General features: G+C 49.0%; 1 protein-coding gene across 2 annotated transcripts in view; it reads right to left on the bottom strand.

The window, feature by feature from the left end:
- The window catches only part of LOC125121487 (uncharacterized), an 84,837-nt gene extending 73,532 nt beyond the window's left edge, over window positions 1–11,305 (bottom strand). For both annotated transcript variants that reach the window (XM_047769765.1, XM_047769766.1), the window contains exon 1: window positions 11,085–11,305. The gene's annotated coding sequence lies outside the window, so the exon portion shown is untranslated. The remainder of the gene's footprint in view (window positions 1–11,084) is intronic.
- Between the last annotated feature and the right edge of the window lie 1,475 nt (window positions 11,306–12,780).

The following is a 12,780-nucleotide window of genomic DNA, read 5'->3' as shown; positions in this document are numbered from 1 at the left end:
ATGCTAGGTGGATCCCTAGTCCACTGAGCCACAATGGGAATCCCAAGAATTGGCATCTTTGATATGCTGTCTTTCACACCATGAACATGGTATGTCTCCCACTTATTTAGATCTTCTTTGAGTTCTGGCATCAGCTTTGTATAGTTTTCAACATGAAGACACTGTAATTGTTTTGTTAAAAGCATTTTATCCTTTGAAAAGATTGTAAATTGCAAACAGAGACATTTTTATTTCTTCTTTTCCAATATGTGTACCTTTTATATGCTTTTCTTGTTTTCTTGATCTGGCTGTATGTTGAATAAGTGTGCTAAAAGTGGATATTCTTGCCTTGGTCCCATCTTAGAGGGAAAGAAATCAGCTTTTCAGCATCAAGCATAAAGTTAAATATGCAGGGGTTTTTTATAGATGCTGAACAAGGAAGTTCCCCTCGATCCTATTTTTCTGAAAGTTTTATCATGAATGGGTATTAAATATTTTCAATTGTCTTTTCTGCCTTGATTGATACAATCGTGTGATCTTTAGCCTGTTGACACAGCAAGGATTAAATAGATTGATTTTTGAACACCAAGCAGTCTTGCATACCTGGAATAAAACTTAGTTGGTTCAACTTAGAAATTAAAGATGACACAAACAGATGGAAAGATATACTCTGTTCCTCATTGGAAGAATCAATACTGCAACATGACTGTACTTGCCCAAGGCAATCTACAGATTCAGTGCACTAAAATCACCAAGGGCATTTTTCATAGAACCAGAACACAAAAGTTTAAAATTTGTATGGAAACTACAAAAGACCCTGAATAGCCAAAACAATCTTGAGAAAGAAGGATGGAGCTGAGGAATCAGGCTCCCTGATGTCAGATTATATATACTACAAAGCTACAGCTATCAAAAAAGTATGGTAATGGCACAAAAACAGACACATAGCTCAATGGAAAAGGATATAAACCCAGAAATAAATGCACACATTTACTGTCAGTTAATCTACAACAAAAGAGGCAAGAATATACAATGGAGAAAAAATAGTCTCTTCAGGAAGTGATGGATGCTGGGAAAACTGGAGAGCTACACATAAAAGAATGAAATTACAATATCCCAGGAGTTCCCTGCTGGTAACCTGGTACAGCAGGTTAAGGATCCAGCATTGTCACCGCAGTGGCTCTGGTTACGGCTACGGTGTCGATTCAATACCTGTCCCAGGAGTTTCTGCATGCCACAGGCATGCCCAAAAAACCAAAAATAAACTCAAAATGGATTAAGACCTAAATGTAAGACTGGATACTATAAAACTCAGAGGAAAACATAGGCAGAGCACTCTCAGACATAAATTGCAGTCATATGTTTTGGATCTGTCTCTGGAGTAATAGAAACATAAATAAATGAGACCTTATTAGACTTAAAAGCTTTTGGACAGCAAAAGAAACCATAAACAAAGCAAAAAGACAGTCTACGAAATGGGAGAGAAGATTTTCAAATGATGCCACCGTCAAGGGATTAATTTCCAAAATATATGAACAGCTTAATATTACATATATATATAAATGGACAGATGGACAGATCTGGGAGTTCCCACTGTGGCTCAGTGGGTTAAGAAGCTGACTAGTATCCATGAGGGTGTAGGTTCGATCCCTGGCCTTGCTCAGTGGGTTAAGGATCTGGCATTGCAGCAAGCTGCAGTGTAGGTCACAGAAGCAGCTCAGAACCCTCATTGCTGCAGCTGTGGTATAGGCCTGCAACTACAGCTCTGATTCAACCCCTAGGCCAGAAACTTTCATATGCCGCAGGTGTGGCCCTAAATGGAAAAAAAAAAAAATGGACGGAAGATCTAAAGACATTCCTCCAAAGAAAACATACAGATGGCCAGGTGTGTGTTTCTGTGTGTACGTCTGTGTGTGTGTTCATGTGTTTGTTATGCTTACATATGTGTGTCTGTGTGAGCCCGTGTGTCTGTGTTCCTGTGTGTGTCTGCATGTCTGTGTTCCTTTGTGTGTGTTTCTATGTGTGTGCTCTTGTAGGCTCACATACGTGTGTCTGGGTGTTTATGTTCCTGTTTGTGGGCATTCGTAAGTTTCATAAGTTTAGGGGTGTGGGAGGTGGTGCTTTGGGGTGGCAGGGTCTGTGCTTTTTTTCAGTACTAGTACCTTGGGTTTTTAACTTTTTTAGAAATTTGCCGGTCTTCCATTAGTATCCTTTAACTTATGAGCAACGTAAGGGGGAAAGTTATTTATTTTGCTTAATCTAGCTGCCTAGAGATAAGGAAATGGCGGGGGAGGGAGCCGCTTTGGCCCGGCTCCCATTCAGCCGCCCGGGTGAGGACAGAGGTGGATGTGGTTAGCGAATTTCCCTGCGTGTCACTTGCTCCGACCACAAGGCTAGTGTTTCCCACAACCCTTGCTATGCCGGCTCCAACCTCACCACCGCCTCATTGACCTTAGCTTTCTGGGGGTGGCCGGTGGGCCTGAGCGCAGGGGCACAGCTCCAAGTGTTTTATACAAATTAACCCATTACGCCCTCACGAAACCCAAAATGTAGGGGCGAGTAGTTGCCTCATTTACAGCCACACAAACTTTAGCACAGAGCAGTGAAGCAACAAGGCCCAAGCCACACACGGCGCAGAAAATGAACTAAGGCCGTCTAGTGGAGAAGCATTGGGACCACAGCTTCAGCTTGCAAAACAGGGCACAGTTAGCACTGGTTCCAGCAAGGTTCCAACCTTTGCCTTCTAGTCATGCTCGGTAAGCTCACCCAGCCCCCGCTGTGGACATTCGCTGGCGCCCTCTGTACAACAGGCACCTGGAATGTTCTCGAAACGCCCACACGCGTGGGCTGCAGACCCTGCCCTTCCCTCACAAAGAGCACAGAAAGCTCCGGGATGACCTCAGACTCGCTCCACCAAATCCCTGGACCTGCCTGCAGCGCCCCGATGTCCTGTTGACAGGTGGTCACAAAGGGAGGGGCTCGCGTCCCTCTTCTCTCGGGTCCTCGCCTCAAAGAGCCTGGGTGGGACACAGCTCTCTTCTATGGATGCACGTTTCTCAACTTTAAATTGAGAGGACCCTGGAGCGTCTGTACAGCTTGAAATCATTCAAACCAGACGTTGCTGAGGCCACATGTGGGGGCACAGCTGCTTTTCCCAAGAGCACAGCTGCTCCCACCTGAAGACCGGGCCGCCTCGCGTCGCTTCCCATTTTCTCCTCTAGAGGGCGCCATGGAACAAGGAGCGGCCGCTCCCTCTGCTACTTGGGGCAAATCTCGACTCAGGCAGGGAAAGAATTCCAAATACATGTCTGGATTGGATTTTTCATAATATTAGTTGATTTCAATTCATGTTCTCGGTTGTTATTGTGGATGACCAAGAGCTGTGTGATTTTTTTCACATGCATTCATGTAAAAAAAAAAAGACTTTTTCAAAAAGGTTTGTTAGAAATTGCAAATTATACTCTCAAAGGAAGTTTTGATTTTGCCAGAACTATAGGCTTTTAGTCTAGAGGCACAGTGATACTTTCTTCCACTAATAATGGCTGTGTTGTCACGTATGACCCAAGGATATTAAATAAATATTGAAGACCACCAATTCAACTCGTGGACAGACGCATTTAGTCACTACTTGCTCTGCAGGCCCTGTTGTACTGTCTTCCTTTGTCTTCGGCGGGGTGAATTGTCTGTGGCCGAGACTCTGTCCCTTAGCTTTTTTGGATGATCTTTCAAGATTGGAGACATCCTACCTCACATATTCAAAAAAAAAAAAATGTATCTGCAGGAGTTCCCGTTGTGGCTCAGCTGGTTAAGAACCTGACATAGTGTCCGTGAGGATGCGGGGTCCACCTCTGGCCTTGTTCAGAGGGTTAAAGATCAGGCGCTGCCACAAGCTGCAGCATAGATCACAGATGTGGCTCGGATCTGGTGTTGCTGTGGCTGTGGTGTAGGCTGGCAGCTGCAGCTCTGATTCAACCCCTAGCCCAGGAACTTCCATATGCAGCAGGTGCAGTGTAAAAAGGAAAATTAAAAAAAAAAAGATGTATCTGCAAACTATTATATATGCAATGGATAGACAACAAGGGCCTACTTATAGCACAGGGAACGACAGTCAATACCCTGTGATAAACCATAAGGAAAAAGAATATGAAACAGCATATATATATATATATATGTTATATGTATATATGTACGTATTATATATAAAACTGAATCGTTTTTGCTGTATACCAGAAACTAACACAAGATTGCAAACCGGCTATACTGCAATTTTGTAAAATGTATCAAATTTTGGATCAGGATGATTTTCATTCTAAAAGACTTGTTTGGTATTGCTTTTTTCCGTACACTTAACACAACGTGGTCCCTGCGTCGCCGGGAGAGGGCTGCCGAGTGCAAACTCTCAGCAGGAGGATGGGGGTGCGGGGGGTGGGGGGGGGGGGGTGCCGCAAAGGCCGAGGGGAGCGCGGGTGGGAGGCCTTCCTTCGGTCCTTGCGGCCGAAGAGGGTGCCACAAACGGCCCCCCTTCCAGGCTCCCTTGGGACACGGAACCGGCTCAGAGCAAGGAGAAAGCTTTTTACAGACAAGGAAGGCTGTGGAGACAGGACGGAGGATGCAGCCGCTGTGGCCGCTGCGGAGGGAGCTGTCCTTCTGTGGCTCCCAGTCCCGACCCGCTCCACCCGCCGGAGCCGTCGCTGGGGCTCACCCCGGGCCCAGCCTGGGAACTCAGCCACCACCAAACCTTTGTTCTACTCCTTGGCTTTTTTTTTTTCCTCTTCCTGGAATCCGGAGCCTGGCAACAGCACGAAGCCCTTAGCAGGTGACTTGTCAAAGGCACCACAAAACCTGGGGTGGCATCCTGGAGACCTGCCAGGTACCTTCGCCTTTGCTTCTGAAAAGTTGTCACAGGCTGGCCTCCCACCGCAGGTCCCCGGATGCTATGCTCAAAGCCTCCTCCTGGGATTTCTCCTTAGCTCCGTTGAGGCAGGTGCCATGTCGCCTTCCTGCTGGTGGTCAGCGCAGCCTGGTGGCAGGGGGGGCAAGGCTGGGGGAGGGCCCTGGAGTGGGTCCTCTCCCCCACCCCACCCCAGAAGTGAGGTCAGTGCGGAGGGCAGCTGTTCCGGCACACCCCTCGGGCAGGCTCGTGCCCCCGAAGAAAGACGGCATTATTTTCCCCTGTGTCTGTCACACCCCAAGTCAGTGTTCCCTTGCTAATCTCCGGGACGTCTCGCACCGCATTTCAGAGGGAGGCTTTGGGAGGGATGCTGTCCATTTTCTGGTATTTCATGGGAATTCCTGCCTGTGCTGGGGCAGCCCGAGCTCTTGGGCGGCTGAGACTGCAGGGCTCGGGCATTTAACGGGACTGTAGTATAAGCCCCTAAAGAGAAGCTGACGTCTCACCGGAGACAGTCACACTCAGTGTCAAGGCTGAATGGAAGGGCACGAGAGAGGTGAAGAAAGAAAGGAGGGACGGGGAGAAGGGAGGGGGAGAAAAAACCGAGGAAAGCGCAGAACCAGCTTTTTGCGATTTGAAATAAACATTACACTACGGTGAGAATTCTCATAATTTTGTGTTTCTTTGCAGAGATTTTGTTTTGTCTTGTTTTGTTTTGTTTTTGCTTTTTAGGGCCACACCTACACCCACAGTGTATGGAAGTTCCCAGGCTAGGGGAGCAACGCCAGATCCAAGCTGCACCTGCGACCTACATCACAGCTCACAGCAACGCCAGATCCTTAACCCAGTGAGCGAGGCCGGGGATCGGACCTGCGTCCTCATGGTTACTGGTTGGATTCGTTTCCACTGAGCCACAACAGAAACTCACATTTTGTTTTGTTTTTGTTTTTTAAATAAGTGATTATACTAGTGGCTTGTGGGTCCCTCGTGATTTACCACGTTGTCAATTACCTACAACTCAGTTCCAAAAAGCAAAACGGCAGGTTCCTGCTGTGGTGCAGTGGGTTAAGAACCTGACTACACCAGCTCAGGAGGCCGCTGAGGCACGGGTTCAATCCTTGGCCCAGCGCAGTGAGTTAAAGGATCCAGCGTCGCCGCAGCTGCAACGCAGCTTCAATCCCTGGCCCAGGAATTTCCATATGCAGAAGGGGTGGTCACGAAAACTTTCTGAAAAATTGAAAAAGAAAATAAAAAGAAAAAATTCAGTGGAATGAACTCAATGTTAAAAATAATAGAGATCAAAATGCATTTCTGGAGAAAAAAGTCTTGACAATGTCCATAAACTTTCCAAACCGACTCAGAAAATGTTCTAAACGCTGAGGCGAATGGCTTTGGGAGACGTTGGAATCCTAAGACTATGAACTCCTATTCCTGGAAAAAAAAAAAAAAAAAAAAGACAAGCATTTTAAAGAAAAGAAAACGAGAGACTTCCCTGGCGGCCTCGCCGTTTAAGGATCCGGCATTGTTACTGCTCTGGCTTCGGTTACAGCTGAGGTGAAGGTTCAATCCCTGACCCAGAAACTTCTGAAAACCACGGGCACAGTCAAAGAGAAGGGAAGGAGGGAAAGAGAAGAGAAGGAAAGAAAAGAGAAGAGAAGGAAGGAACGATATTCCAGGGCCCCTGCATCCTAGCTGCCGCCCCTCAAGTCAAGGCTGCCTAATTTCAGTGTGAACTGTTGAGAATCCAGTTGTCCCCTCCCTAAGATGGGGAGCAGTGGACACGGGCAGAGTCCGGTCTGGTTGCCAGGAGTGGAAGCCCCGCCCAGGCCCTGCCCCTTCAGCCAGGACCACGGGAGGGAACTCTGTGAGTCTGTGCCTCAGTTGCCCTCTGCGTAAAAGAGGCATGAAAGCCAGCGAGCCTCTGATCGCATTTTGGGGGAGCTCCTGGAAGCCCGGGGGACCAGCAGGCATGGACAGGGGCCATAGGGCTGTGTGCCTTCCTCTGGCTCAGCCTGCAAGCTGAGGAGGGGAGAAGGCAGAAGGGATGAGAAGAGTCAGAGCCCACCCCTGCCAGTGCGGACACATTAATTTGGGCAGGTTCCCAAACCTCAAGTGTGCAACCACTAGTGGCACATATTCAATTTAGCGAGTCCAGTCAGTAATTTTTTTTTTTTTTGTCTTTTTTCACTATTTCTTTGGGCCGCTCCTGCGGCATATGGAGGTTCCCAGGCTAGGGGTTGAATCGGAGCTGTAGCCACTGGCCTACGCCAGAGCCACAGCAACAAGGGATCCGAGCCGAGTCTGCAACCTACACCACAGCTCACGGCAACGCCGGATCGTTAACCCACTGAGCAAGGGCAGGGACCGAACCCGCAACCTCATGGCTCCTAGTCGGATTCGTTAACCACTGCGCCACGACAGGAACTCCCAGTAATTTTTTATGTCATAGAAGAGAAAATAATGTCTTATGTCTTATATACTATACAGGTAACAGAACAGAAGAGACTGCTTTTCACATAGTAAGAGAAAGGGTGGTGGTGTCATTACATTTTTTTTTTTTTCTTTTTATGGCCGCACCTGTAGCATACGGAAGTTCCCGGTTAGGGGTCAAATCAAAGCTGCAGCTGACAGCCTATACCACAGCTGTGGCAACACCCGATCAGAGCCAAATCTGCAACCAACCCACTCTGCAACTTGCGGCAGTGCCAGATCTTTAACCAACTGAGCGATGCCAGGGACGGAGCTGGCATCCTCACAGACGCTATGTCGGGTTCTTTACCCACTGAGCCACAATGGGAACTCTAGTCATTGCATTGCTTTGTTTCAGACACAGACCCACAATCCCTAAGTAAAGCACATTTCCTCCTGCAGGTCACAGCGAGGATGTGAGAGGGGCTGGAAGAGGCCCGACTCTCCAACAGAAAGAGGATGCTCTATCCATCAGTCAGGCCAGTGGGACAGATCAGGCCTTTAGATGTGTTGCCATGGCAACCTGCTCCCACCACCTCCCCCTTGGTAGGGTCCTGTGGTTCCCCTGCTGGGCCTGAGAGATCCAGCTGTATGGGGTCTTCGTGCATCCCCAGTACCTAACCCCACAGACTTGGCGACCAGGGGGTCCATGGGAAGCCCCCAGACCTGGAGCCGGGGCAGCAGACCTGCCCAGGGCCAAGTGGTTTGTTTTCATCAGCAGGTAAAGCTCCACTCTTGTGTTTTTCCTACTACATGAGCGATATGTTCAGAGGACTCGGAGCGGCTGGGGTGGAAGGAACAGAAAGGCAGCCCCGTTCCCCTGGTGACGGCCGCAGCCCCGGGCTCAGGATTGGACGGCAGACTCAGGGCCAGGGCTCCCCCTCCTTGCTGGTGACAAACAAGATGAAAAGAGAGGGCCCTGCTTGCGTTCTCCCCTCTCCCAGGAGAGAGGCCACAAAAGCGGCCCTGAGGGCCCTGGCGTGGTAACGTGGTCACTCAGAAGCAGATTCAGGATTTTTATTCAGATCCTGCTTCATCTTCCCTAGGTAGCAGCTGCATCTCCATCTTTCACTTACATGTTCTTAAGGACAAAGTTACCAAATGCAAAGGAAATTGTTTAAGAAAACCACATCCAACGACTGCGTCCGTGTAAGCCTAGTGTTTTCTAAATCCATTATAATTTCTCTTCATCAAATGTTTGATCCCTTTTCAGTGGGTTCCGGGACCTTTCAACATTAGACTGAGGACAATAATCAGGGAACAATCCATTTTTTTAATGGGCAAAGATCTGAATAGATACTCCGCCCAGGAAGATGGAGTTGGCAGATAAAGATGGGACTCAAAGCAGGGAACGAGCCCAGCCCGGACCCGAGAGAGCAGGTAGACGTCAAAGAGTGGCCACACCAAGTGCTGGCCGGGGCGTGTGGACTCTGCCTGTGGCTGTCGAGGATGTGAAAGGTGCAGCCTCTTCGGAAACCAGCTTCATCCCTTAATAAGCTGAACCTCCTTTTAGCGCTTAAATCCCCCTCTCACCCCAGGGATTTGCCCCAGAGAAGGGGAATGTGCCTGCATGTTTAGGGCAAGCTTACACAACACAGATAACAACTGGAGACAACCCAGTGTCCACAAAGCGGCATGTGGGCAGCAGAGGTTGGTGGTCCCCACTGCAGAATGGAATTCTATGCAGTAGTGACAAGGGCTAAGTTATTGCTACACCCAACATCCTGCCACTAGACTGATTCTCTGCGAGGAAAAAACAACAACAGATAAAAAAGAGTGCATCCTGGAAGATTCCTCTTGGGTAGAAATCTAGAAAGTGCAGACTAATCTATTGTGACCAAAAGCTAATCAGTGATTGCTTTGGGGTGATGAGGGGAGGGCAGTGCAAAAGGACAAGGTGGGGGATTTCCAAAAGGACACAGGGGGGTTGGCGTGGAGGAGGCAATGATGCATTTACCGTTTGGAACATGGCAGTGGTTTCACAGGTGCATACATATGTCAAAATGCACCAAGGTTGGAATGGATAAAACAGATGTGGTACATATATAGAATGGAATATTACTCAGTCGTAAAAAAGGAATGAAATAATGCCATTTGCAGCAACATCGATGGACCTAGAGATTCTCATACTAAGTGAAGTCAGACAGAGAAAAACAAATATATTAACCACATCACTTATATGTATGACATCTAATTTTAAAATAAGACAAGTGAACTTATTAATAAAATAAAAACAGACACAGTTTTTTTTTTTGCTTTTTGCTTTTTAGGGCTGCACCTGTGGCACGTGGCAGTTCCCAGGCTAGGGGTCGAATTGGAGCTGCAGCTGCCAGCCTACACCACAGCCACAGCAACTTGGGATCCGATCTGAGTCTGCAACCTGCACCACAGCTCACGGCAACACCAGATCCTTAACCCACTGAACAAGGCCAGGGATCGAACCCACATCCTCATGGATGCTAGTCGGGTTCATTACCGCTGGGCCACAACAGGAACTCCCCTCACAGATCTTGAGATCAAATTTATGGTTAACAAAGGGGAAACGGAGGAAAGGATAAAATAGGAGTTTGGAATTAACATATACACACTGCTATACATAAAATAGATACCTACAAGGACCTGCCGTACAGCCCCGGGAAATCTCAATATTCCATAATAACCTCTATGGAAAAGAATCGAAAAGGAATGGATTTATGTACATCTATATAACTGATTCATTTTGCTACACACCTGAAACAAACACAACTCTGTAAGTCAACTATACTCCAATAAAAACGTATTTAAAACGTATCAAATTATATGGGTTTACACACTGTCATATATTATATGCCAATGATACCACAAAAAGCTACGAAAACCAACAAAAACCCTCCTTTGCCTCTGCAGGCCCCTCTCGCCACTGTCACCCATCTTCCCACTTGCCCACAAGGGTTGGGCTGCCGGGGCTCGGCCCTGCCCTCTGGGTCCTGACACCGCGACCACCCGGATGCCGAAGGCCCCGCACCCCAACTCCCCACTCACACGCACGGAGGGCCCTCTCAGCCCTGAAGCCCCGCATGTTCAAATCTGAGCTCATTCTCCCGCGTTCCCATCTCGTGCGGCGTCGGCCCCGCTGTGGGTCCGCAGACTGGGGTGCGGGACCCACCTCCCCCAGGGCTGCGATCAGGGCGTTCGCCTTGTGACATCCACCCCACCGAGAGGTTTCTGCTCTTTCTGCTCCACGTCCACCACGGGCCTTTGTCCCAGCCCCCACCCCCTCCCACCTGGCCCTCCCCAGGCCCTCGGCCTCCCAGGGCGACCTTTCGAATCGCCCTTCCGCCCCCACTCACGAATCGCCCCACCTCTTCCCGGCACCCACACCCTAAGGTGTGTAAAATCAGCTGGGAAAGTTGTTAACCACACAGGGTCTGACCTCACATCGCAGCCTTTCTGCTGCTGGAGCTCAGCCGTGGGCTCGGAACCTACACGCTAACCCAGAGGGGGCTGGGGGTGGGGACCGCAGGCAGGACCGCGTGGATAACTGAGGGTGAGGAGAGGCCTGGGTGCTGCTCAGCACCCCCCAGGGCACGGGGCGGGCCACCCACCCAGCACCTGGGCGCCTCGGCCTGAAAGAGGAGGCTGTGTCCCCTTCGCAGGACACCACCTGCTGATGTCCCAGAGAACTGGAGGGGGGGGGTGGAGGGAGACACACACAGTCAACAGGACCCCCCCACCCCACCCGCCCTGTTGGTCCGTCCATACTCACCCTGCTCTGCTGAAGCTCTGGCCCACTTCTGCCCAAATCCCAGGTCCTGGCAGCTTTCAGGGGGCCGAGCCCTGCCCTTGCCCAGTCAGGAGGTTTTGCTTGAACTAGGATTCCTGACCTGGTGGCGCAGAATGAGTGGCAGCCGAATGCAGTGGGGCACCAGCAGGCTGGAGGAGCTGTGGTGGCCGTAGTGGCCCTCGGTCACTCTCCCCCTTCGTGACTTTGCCCACACCTGCTCTGCTTTTTTTTTTTTTTTTTTTTGCTTAGATTATTCAGAATTTGTTTCTACTGTTTGTCGCCAAGCATCTAATTGGCACAGTGCTTGTTCCTCAGTGTGTCTGGCACTAGAAGGAACTCAATAAATATTTGTTCAACACCTGTCATCCTTAAGAAGGAAAGGAAGAAAGTCACATGGTAACATAAAACCAGGAACCCTGGGCCGACGGCACCCCCTTCCAGAGGCTGCAGAGCATCATGGACGGGGCAGGACGGAGGGCAGAAAACAGCCTGCCCCTGGACTGCCTCACCGGCTTTTCAGAGCAAACCCAAGATGAACGAGATCAGAGCCTCTTCCCAAAGCTAAGGAAGTATTTTCCAAAACAGAGTCACAAAAAAGGAAGATGACCCCGCGAAGGGATGGGGGACGTGGTGTGTACAGGTGCCCAGGGATTAAACCTGACAACCTGTGCTTGTGCACGTGACTTGAGCAGAGGATGAATGGACACACTGTGAAACTAAGCACTGAACTGAAAACAGCGGGGAGGAATATGAGGCAGAGTGGGGCCTCAGATAGAAATACAGTGAAACCTGAAAAAAATAAAAGGTCCAGAAAGATACGCAAGCCTCCTCATCGGGATAAATGCTCTCCTTCAGTCTGCCAGGAGCTGAGCAGAGTCTCCTGATTGTAAAGAGGCCACAGCTAGAAGATTCTAATCATTATGCACACATGCAAACACACGCAGAGAAACAAAGGGCTTTCTTCGGAACAAAGATGCTCCAATGTGGTCCCCGAGAGATAAACACAGACACGGACAGCGAGGAATTTGAAATGTTTTAGAAAAACTGAGGGTAGAAATGTTGCATATGTTAAATCAATGATCCAAAAATTGCCTTGCCTTTTGTAGGTCTTTTAAAAAGAAATTGAAAATAGACAAAACCTGATTCTTCACCACAGCGAACTTGAGAACAAGAAAATCTATAAAATAATTGATGCGTCTATGGGAGTAATAGTTTGTGGGAAATTGGATGACTATTTCATTTCTAACAGAATAATCTTCAGGGGGGAAAAAAGCACCAAATGGAAGTGACAGGGTTGGTTACCCAGGCAGCTGTAGAAAAGTCCCCACAGGGGACCCCAGACAGAGAGGGAAACTGTGGGCGACCACTCTAAGTTAGCGATTGAGCCAGAAAGCTATCAGAATGTTGTGGAACAAAGCAGCCTTGCTTAACTATAAAACCACAGATAAAAGCACCAGATGGGCCTCAGGTCATTAGGTAAAAGGTAAAATGAGACCTGCATTCAAGTTCGGCAAGATGTTGGTCCTTCGGAGCAAGGACAGGAATTTCAGGGAAAGAGGCCATTCCAGAGGAGGAGACGCTCACTGTATGGAAACCCGAGGCGAGTCAAGATATCGCAGCCTCCTGACCCCCTTCTGCCGATCTGAAGAAGCGGCAGGACAGTCCCGGTGGGACCTCA

Source organism: Phacochoerus africanus, chromosome 2 (genome assembly GCF_016906955.1).
Source record: "Phacochoerus africanus isolate WHEZ1 chromosome 2, ROS_Pafr_v1, whole genome shotgun sequence".
Classification (NCBI taxonomy): domain Eukaryota; kingdom Metazoa; phylum Chordata; class Mammalia; order Artiodactyla; family Suidae; genus Phacochoerus; species Phacochoerus africanus.
The sequence above is the reverse complement of the archived record's forward strand: the minus strand, read 5'-3'. Positions and strand labels throughout refer to the sequence as shown.